Genomic DNA, 9,035 nt, shown 5'->3' with positions numbered 1-9,035 from the left:
GTCACTTGGTGATTTAAAAAAATGAAGTTTTATTGCTTGTGTCTAATCAAAAAATTTCCAAATCAGAGTAGAAATGTCAAAATGGCATCATTAAAAGAACTGACTGACTATTTAGTCACAAGAATTACGCCCCCTCCCCTTACCTTCAGTCAGAGTGAGGGGTTTGGCTGGGGTTACAGATGCAGTGAAGTAGGAGATGGGGTTGAGCTGGGGCATGATAGATCCATTACTCCATGGCACACCTTCCATCTCATATTCACAGGTTGAGAAGCATAAAGAAATATCCATGAAACCTGCTCTGCAACAGGGTTGGTGCCGAGTGGTCTTTAACCCTAGGAGGCACAGGGATCGGTGCTAAGAAGTTCATGAATCCTTGGTATGGTATGAAAAATTGTTTGCATTTATGTATATATGTATTCTGAAGAATTTTCATAGCTTTCATCAAATTCTCAAAGCGATCATGATCCACAAAATATCAAGAATCTCAGTATAAAGATAAATAAGAAAGAAGGGCTATGCTCTCCAGAAACTTATAAAGGCCTGTAGTTTCACACCACTAAAGGACAAGTGTAAGTTGCTTTATATAGCAAATGTTTCTAAAAGTCAGATAGAAATCATATAATATTTAAACTGTGATGGTCCTTAGGTAAGCTAAATAATCCTTCAGTAAGATGATCATGGTCTATTTTACAAATTTTATATAAGTTCAAATTTTATAATAGAGACATACATAAGATGTTTCAGGTAAAGTGTACTTCCTCAGTAGTATCAAATTACGTGTTAAAAGTCATGGGACATAAACACACACATGCATGTGCATGCACATATGTGCCCACACAGACACAGACACATATTCTATGTTCTCAAACTTAGAGGTCACAGAAGTTAGGTCAACGTGCTCCTCGCAATATACTTCCCTTCTTCTATGTCCATGCCATTGCCTTACACCACCCTCTTCTCTTAGTCCAGCAAGCTCTGACCATCTTCTCATCACTTCTCTCAGTGACGGGGCCATCTTGTTCAACACTAAGACATATATAATATCATGTGTAAAACCAGTTTAATTTCTACATGGTAGAATATAGCGTTCAGTGAGCCTAATTCCATAATAAATATTCCATCCCTCTCTTCACAGGCCTTGTACCTTTCCCTTGATGCAATTTTTCATCAGAATCATGGAATAGCAGAAAGAACACAACACTTACAGTCAAGAGACCTGGGTTTAATTCCTGGCTCCATTCTTTATCTATTCCATGTGACCCAGTCACTTATCATTTCTGAACCTGTTTCCATATGTGCAGAATGAGGAAACAGTACTTAACTAAATAGTATAAGATTACATCAAGAGCTCCTGTTAGATTACAGAAAATAATCTATGAATAATAATGAATGAAACTAGCACATGGGCTAGTAAGTAGAAAAACGCTCAGATACTTAATAAATGTTACTTGAATCTGATCACAGACAAGTGAATTCAACCAAAAGTTGGAATATTTTATATTAGGCTGTTTTCCTGGTATTTCCATTTGGGTCTAGAAACAAAACACTTGAAGAGCTTATTTACAGAATTTGCTAAAACTTTCTTTGAGAAGAGTTTGAATAGCTGTCTGGGATATAGAACTGAAAACGAATAGTCTGGATGGTTTGCATCCCATTTGCTGTGCATAGTAATACACGTACATGAAAGAGATGTTTCCCATATTGCATTAGAAAAAAATGTGAGCTTATCAGTTATGTAAAATGACATACTGAAAATATGTAAAAGATCCCTAAAATCTTTTTTTTTGCTCTAAAATTCAGGAAATTGAGGAGGCCCTGAAAGTCCCATTATGATTACCATATGATATTGACATTTTACAGTTTAACCTACTACATGAGCATACTAACTGTATGGTTTTGAATGTGCATTTAAGATTCAAAATATTATTGAATTAACTGTGACGTTGAAAATATGCTCTTCTCAGCACTTTCCACAGAACTAGATGAATAGAAGCTGCTTCTTCCCCCATACCTATTGATATAGTCCTTGCTCCCACTTCCCTCTCTTACCTTACCCACTCGTACTACGCTCCTGCCATCCTCCAGCATGCTGCCATCACCTTCTGAGACTTGGGCTCTGGTTCCACAGTCCTCCTTGCCTCCACAGCGCCACTCATCCTCATCAGTGGCATCACAAGCAGGTTGCTGACCCTTTCTACCATCCTCTTTTCATGGTTCCTTAATTTCCTCGACTCCAACACAACTAAACCTTCTCTATTTCAAAAACCAACACTCTGGCCTCCATTATCAAGCCGAATTGCAGTGTGTCAGGGTTTGAAAATCTATAATGTCTCTCTCTGACCCAGTCTTCCATATCTTTATTCTACTCCATCATTCCCACTGGATCTGTGCCTTGCTCCCTTCTTATCAAATGTTACCTCCAACTCAGCTCATCAGACACCAAAATTAGACCAACTCTTTTTAGCTTTTCATGAAACCCCATGAAAATGGAACCACGCGTGGTTGGCCATATCAACAATGATCTCACCAACTTTCAAGAATCCTCCACCATCTTGATCTTCTCCTATTCCCATTACCAACTCTGGGGCATTTGCATTGGCTTTTTCATATCCCACTTTCAGCCAGCTGAGAATTTCTGCTGCAACCATGTTCATTGGATCTGATATTCTCTTTTTTAATTCAAAACAAAAATAAGACAAAAAAAATTATTCCTCTTCTATTTTAAAAATCTTTTAAGAGCAGCAGTAAGCTCCAGTGTCATAATTAGTAATTATTTAGATTTAACTATCAGTTCTATGGCTTTTTTGTTCACTACTCTTTTCCTATAAAACAGATTTTCCTTTCACAGATGATTGATTGACTGATAACATAACAACATAAAACTTACTGTTTTAACCATTCTTAAGTGTACAGTTCAATGGTATTAAGTATATTCATATTGTTGGGCAACCATCACCACTATCCATCTCCAAAACTTTTCCATCTTCCCAAATTAACATTCCATATCCATTAAACAATAACTCCCATTCCCCCTACAGGCAGACCCTGGCAACCACCATTCCACTTTCTGTTTTTATGAATTTGATACTCTAGGTGCATCATATAAACAGAATCATACAGTATTGGTCTTTTTGTGACTGGCTTATTTCACTTAGCATAATGTCCTTAAGTTTCATCCATGTTGCAGCATATGACAGGATTTCCTTCTTTTTTAAGGCTAAATAATATTTTGTTGTATGTACATGTCCCATATTGTTAATACGTTCATCTCTCTTCTATTTTTTTTAATTTTTTTTCTTTCACTTTAATTTTTTTCTTTTTTTAATTGAAGCGCAGTTGACATACAATATTATATTAGTTTCAGGTATAAAACATAGTGATTCAATATTTTTATACATTATGAAATGATCACCACAATAGGTCTAGTTACTATCTGTCACCATACAAAGTTACTACAATATTATTGACCATATTCCCTATGCTGTACATTACATCCCCGTGACTTATTTATTTTATGACTGGAAGTTTGTACTTCTTAATCCCTTTTACTTATTTCTTTCATCCCCTCACGCCACTCCCTTCTGGCAACCACCATCTTGTTCTCTGTATCTGTGAGTCTATTTTTGTTTTATTTGTTTGTTTTGTTTTTTAGATTCCTCTTATAAGTGAGATCATATAGTATTTTTCTTTCTCTGTTTGACTTATTTCACTTAGCATAATGCCCTCAGGTTTCATCTATGTTGTCACAAATGACAAGATTTCATTCTTTTTCATGGCTGAGTAGTATTCCATTGTGAGTGAGTGAGTGTGTGTGTGTGTGTGTGTGTGTGTGTACTATATCTTCTTTATCCATTCATCTATTGATGGTATTCAGGTTGCTTCCATATCTTGGCCACTGTAAATAATGCTGCAATGAACATAGGGCGCATATATCTTTTCAAGTTAGTGTTTTTGTTTTCTTCAGATATATACCCAAAAGTGGAATTGCTGGATTGTAAGGTAGCTCTACTTTTAATTTTTTTGAGGACACTCCTTACTGTTTTCCACTGTGGCCGCACCAATTTACATTCCCACCAACAGGGCACAAGGGTTCCCTTTTCTCCACATCCTCACCAACACTTATTTCTTGTCTTTTTGCTAGTAGCCATTCTGACACATGTGAAGCAATAATCTCATCATGGTTTTGATTTGTGTTTTCCCTGATGATTCGTGATATTGAACATCTTTTCATGTGCCTATTGCCCACCTGTCTCTCTTTTTTTGAAAACTGTTTATTCAGGTCTGCTGCCCATTTTTTAATTGGATTGTTGGCTTTTTTGATATTGAGTTATACGAGTTCTTTATATTTTGGGGGGCATTAACCCTTATTGATTATATCATTTGCAAATATCTCCTCCTGTTCAGTAAGTTGCCTTTTCATTTTGTTGATCATTCCTCTTTTATTTTAATAGACACCACCTTGAATACTTTTCTTCAGCAAAGGACACATATGAGTCTTATATTTTTCTGAATATGACTGATGCTTTAATTTTGATTCCTGTTTGAAGAATACTGAATATTAAGTTCAAAATCCACATCCTCAGATTGTTTATTTATTGTTTCATCTTCTTCTAGCTTACCAACTCTCTCTTTCTGTCTCTTGGTAGATCACTTCTCTTTTATCTCTGAAAATATGCTAACTTTTTCTTTATTTGTGAAGCTCTACAAAGAAAAAATATGGATATAAAGTCTCACTTTTCAATATGGCTTCCAGGTGAGCCATTTTCTCTTGAAGTCTTGGGAGGGCCTTCAGCTCTCGCAAATGCTCTTTTATTTCTTCCTGTCTATTTTCTTCTATCACTCCTTCTGGGTCACTTATTAGAAAGACATCGGATCTCATCATTGTCTTTTAACATTTATGTCAAGATTTCTGTCCTTTTCCCAAAGCTAGCTTTATATTAAGGGTGACTTCTATTGCATCATGATGCAATTAACTATGTGTGAATATTTTTTGAATGTTCCTTTTTAGTATCTTTTTCTTATTGCTTGAATAGTGCATCTTCTCACTTTCACAAGTATATTAATTAGAGTTTTTTAGAGTGTTTTTTCTTCCTGTTTCCTTCATTGTCTCTGAATTCTTCTAGCCTTCTTGTTTTGCATATATATATATATAGCACACTTTTGCCTGTGTTGTTCATGTTAGTTGTTTTTTCAAAAGTCTGGCAATTCCTCCTCCCTGTTCATATTTAGGAGTGAGACACTGACAATCTTTGCAAATGCCTGGTGGTCTTGACCGAAGGATGCTAAGGTGGCAAGCAGACTTCTTCAGGGAACTCCTGCTGTTTTCAGTATCTGCACATCTGTTCCCTTGGACCACTGGTTAATCTAGGGAGAAATTATCTAATCTCCTGCCTGGGCACCTATGAGTCAAAGAGCAGGAGGGGTGGTGAAGAGAGGAGACAGATGGGGATCAGCCTGGATGGCAGCAATCCAGGAGCTGAGGAGAAGCAGCAGGAAGGATGGCAGGTGTCACTCTTACGTATTCCTCTATTTTCTGTATGGTGGCTCACCCCTGTCCCCAGCTGTGCTTAGGAATTCCCAGGCCAGAACTTTTCTGGGTCAATTTCTCCTGAGATTAAACCCTTGTCTTCTGTCTGGTTAGTAAAGTACAGATTCCCCATTACTAAGAACTGAAAAATGTATTTAGGGTTCTGGTCACTCCTTCAATACTTTTAAGCGACCCCGTTTTCAGTCCTACTGCTCACTCCTGCCTTTGGAGGTTTCTGATGACTCTTTTTCTGAGCGTTTCCAGAGTTCTGTGGACACAAATCGACTTTCTTCTCGTTCAACTGTTCTCTCTGTTTGCTTCACTTTCTGCTTTCTGTACCCTGCTCAGTCAGTTACCCCTGGCCCATCTGCTTCCATCCCCAAAATTTTGGTGACATCTCACTTCTGCCATCTTTCCTTCTGCTGCTCTCTGTCTTTGTAGTTTTTATCTTTTATTTGGTTATGGTTATTTTGAAAGACTTTCAGGAGGAAGCAGTGATAAATGCCTGTGTTCGTCCCTCCTTATTAACTGGAACCATTGATATAACTCTTTCTTGTTCCCAGAATTTCCCTTTGGTCAGGAAATATTCAATGTTAAAGCCAAGGAAAACAAATTATTCCTTTTCATGTATTTCTTCTAGTCTATCTCAAATCTTTAATTTCCTTAGATTTCAAGTTCTACAGAAGCATAGGATTTTAGAGTTGAGAGGGACCTTAAAATAGTCAAATTCATCCCCTCCTTAGATACATGGTCTCTTTACTGATCTAACTACATAAGGTCACCTGCATTTAAAATCAATATCTGACAAAAAAAATACATTTCTCTGTAGAAATCATTCTGAACTTTTTCCTTTCCCTCACAACCCTCAAAATCTGCCAGTCCTAGTCTTTTTAATTCATAAATGTCCCTTGAAGGGAACTGACCTCACCAGCCCTGCCCCCACCATCACTTCCCCCTTCTTCAGCTGGAAAACTGTTCTCCATCTTTTTTTCTTTTTTTCTTTCTTTGAGGAAGATTAGCCCCGAGCTAACATCTGCCACTAATCTTCTTTTTTGCTGAGGAAGACTGGCCCTGAGCTAACATCTGTGCCCATCTTCCTCTACTTTATATGTGGGATGCCTGCCACACCATGGCTTGACAATCCCTGCACCTGGGATCGGAACCAGCAAACCCCGGGCTGCCAAAGCATAACATGAGAACTCAACCGCTGCACCACCGGGCCAGCCTCTGTTCTTTTTCTTTTAAAATCCAGTTTACAAAGTCTTGACTTCTATAAGATCTTCCCTGGCTCCTCCCTTCTTTGCCTTCCATGGCATTTTTCCATATTCATATGATTGCAACTTTTATCACACATTACTTTGAATATTTGTTTTCATGTCATCCTCTTTCCCCATTAGAACTGTAATTTCCTCCCAGGCTGGGATAACATCACCTCTACCTGTGGCTGAGGGTCAGACTTGAGGAAGCCCTCAGTGAAAGTGTGCTGTGTGTCTGAAAAAGAGCATCTATGACACGACAAGTGAAAACTGTGATATTTGTTAGCAAAGATAAAATGTTAATAGAGAGAGATTGTTCCAAAGAATGATTCTCAAGCAATCCTTACAGCTGGCCATATAAGTCTAGATGAATATAGCTGTATTTATATCTCTATCTGTGTAGATTTTATTCTTCTAATCTCTTCTATATAGATTCAAGACAGCATTAGTATAAATTCTGATAATTTGGGCCTTTAATTTCATGAAATTTTTACTAAGTCCAACTTCAGAAGACAGACTACTGCAGATGAATAAAAAAGAAGTTAGGATTAAGGATGAAGAGTTATGTGTGGTGGTAGTTTTTCACGTAATTAGAAATCAGGTGTCACAGCTGTGCTTGCTTCTCCTGGTGGATGCCACGTTTCTCAGAGCCGAATATGAAGGTGTTCTTTGCTGCCGCCCTTATCAAGGGCTCAGTCTTTTTCCTGCTGTTGTCAGGACCCTCCACAGCTGATGAGAAGAAGGGACCCAAAGTCACTGTCAAGGTGTGCATTGATCTGAGAATTGGAGGTAAAGATACAGGCTGGATGGTCATTGGTCTCTTTGGAAAGACTCTTCCAAAAACCCTGGATAATTTTGTGGCCTTAGCCACAAGATAGAAAGGATTTGGGTACAAAGACAGCAAATTCCATCATGTGAGCATGGACTTCACGATCCAGGGTGGAGACTTCACCCGGGGAGATGGCACGGGAGGTAAGAGCATCTAAGGTGAAGGCTTCTTGGATGAGAACTTCAAGCTGAAACACTATGGGCCTGGCTGGGTGAGCATGGCCAACACAGGCAAAGACTCCAACGGCTCCCAAGTCTTTATCACGACAGTCAAGACAGCCTGGCTAGATGGCAAGCACATTGTGTTCAGCAAAGTTCTTCAGGGCATGGAGGTAGTGCGGAAGGTGGCAAGAGCCAAGACAGATGGTCAGGACAAGCCCCTGAAGGATGTGACAATCGCAGACTGCGGCAAGATCCAGGTGGAGAAGCCCTTTGCCATCGCCAAGGAGTAGGGCCCAAGGACCTCTTCCCTTTGAGCAACCGTCTGTGTGGCCCTGTTGCCCTCTGGGGGGTGAAGACAGCCCACCACAGAGCTCTGCGCTCCACTGGCCCCAGTGCTCGCATCTGAGGGAGCAGACCCCTCTCCTCACATTCCACAGGGCCCAGTTTTGTAACAAACTCCTACCAACGCTGACCAATAAAACAAAAAAGGTAGGTTTTAAAGAAAAAGTTAGATGTCATTACTCTTTCTCCTTAAAACTTAGATATCATTAGCTTGAACTCCCATTTTGTGTTTTGTGGCAAGTATCTTCTTCTTAGGATTTCTTTACTTTTCCTGGGATGGGAAGGTGTGAGGGTGTTGCATTCCCATAGTCACCCATAGCTTTGCTTTTCTGTTTCCACTAAATTCTTGTACTCTGTAAAGCAGAATTTTATTGAATTTTTGGGGGTTACCAAGGAGAGTACATCATTCTGTGTAGTCAGAGTTCTCCAGACTCTCTCCAGAGAGAGAGACACAGACATTGATGTATTTTGAGGAACTGGCTTGTGCAGTTGTGGAGCCTGGCAAGTCCAAAATCTGCTGGCAGAATTTTATCTCCCTGTTTTTCTTTTAAGGCCTTCAACTAATTAGATGAGGCTCACCCACATTATGGAAGGCAATCTGCTTTATTCAAAGTCTACTGATTTAAATTTTAATCTCCTCTAAAAATACCTTCTCAGCAACATTCAGACTAGTGTTTGACCAGATATCTGGGTACCATAGCCTAGCCAAGTTGACACCTAAAATTAACCATTACTGACTCCAACACAGAGCTGTGTGGTGGAGTGATTAAGAATGCAGGTTCTGGAGTCAGACTTCCTGAGTTCTTTTTTCTGGCTCTGCCTCTTCCTAGATGTGTGACCTCGGGCAAAGAGTTAACCTCTCTGAGTCTCATTTTCCTCATCTGTAAAATTGAGATAAATGAGAGTAGCTACGCATGCTC

At 39.1% G+C, this 9,035-nt stretch overlaps 1 pseudogene; it reads left to right on the top strand.

Moving 5' to 3' along the window:
* The first annotated feature begins 7,415 nt into the window (after nt 1-7,415).
* LOC106837530 (peptidyl-prolyl cis-trans isomerase B pseudogene) lies at nt 7,416-8,063 on the top strand (annotated as a pseudogene).
* The last annotated feature ends 972 nt before the right edge of the window (nt 8,064-9,035 follow it).

Source organism: Equus asinus, chromosome 23, assembly GCF_041296235.1.
Source record: "Equus asinus isolate D_3611 breed Donkey chromosome 23, EquAss-T2T_v2, whole genome shotgun sequence".
Taxonomy (NCBI): domain Eukaryota; kingdom Metazoa; phylum Chordata; class Mammalia; order Perissodactyla; family Equidae; genus Equus; species Equus asinus.
The sequence above is the reverse complement of the archived record's forward strand: the minus strand, read 5'-3'. Positions and strand labels throughout refer to the sequence as shown.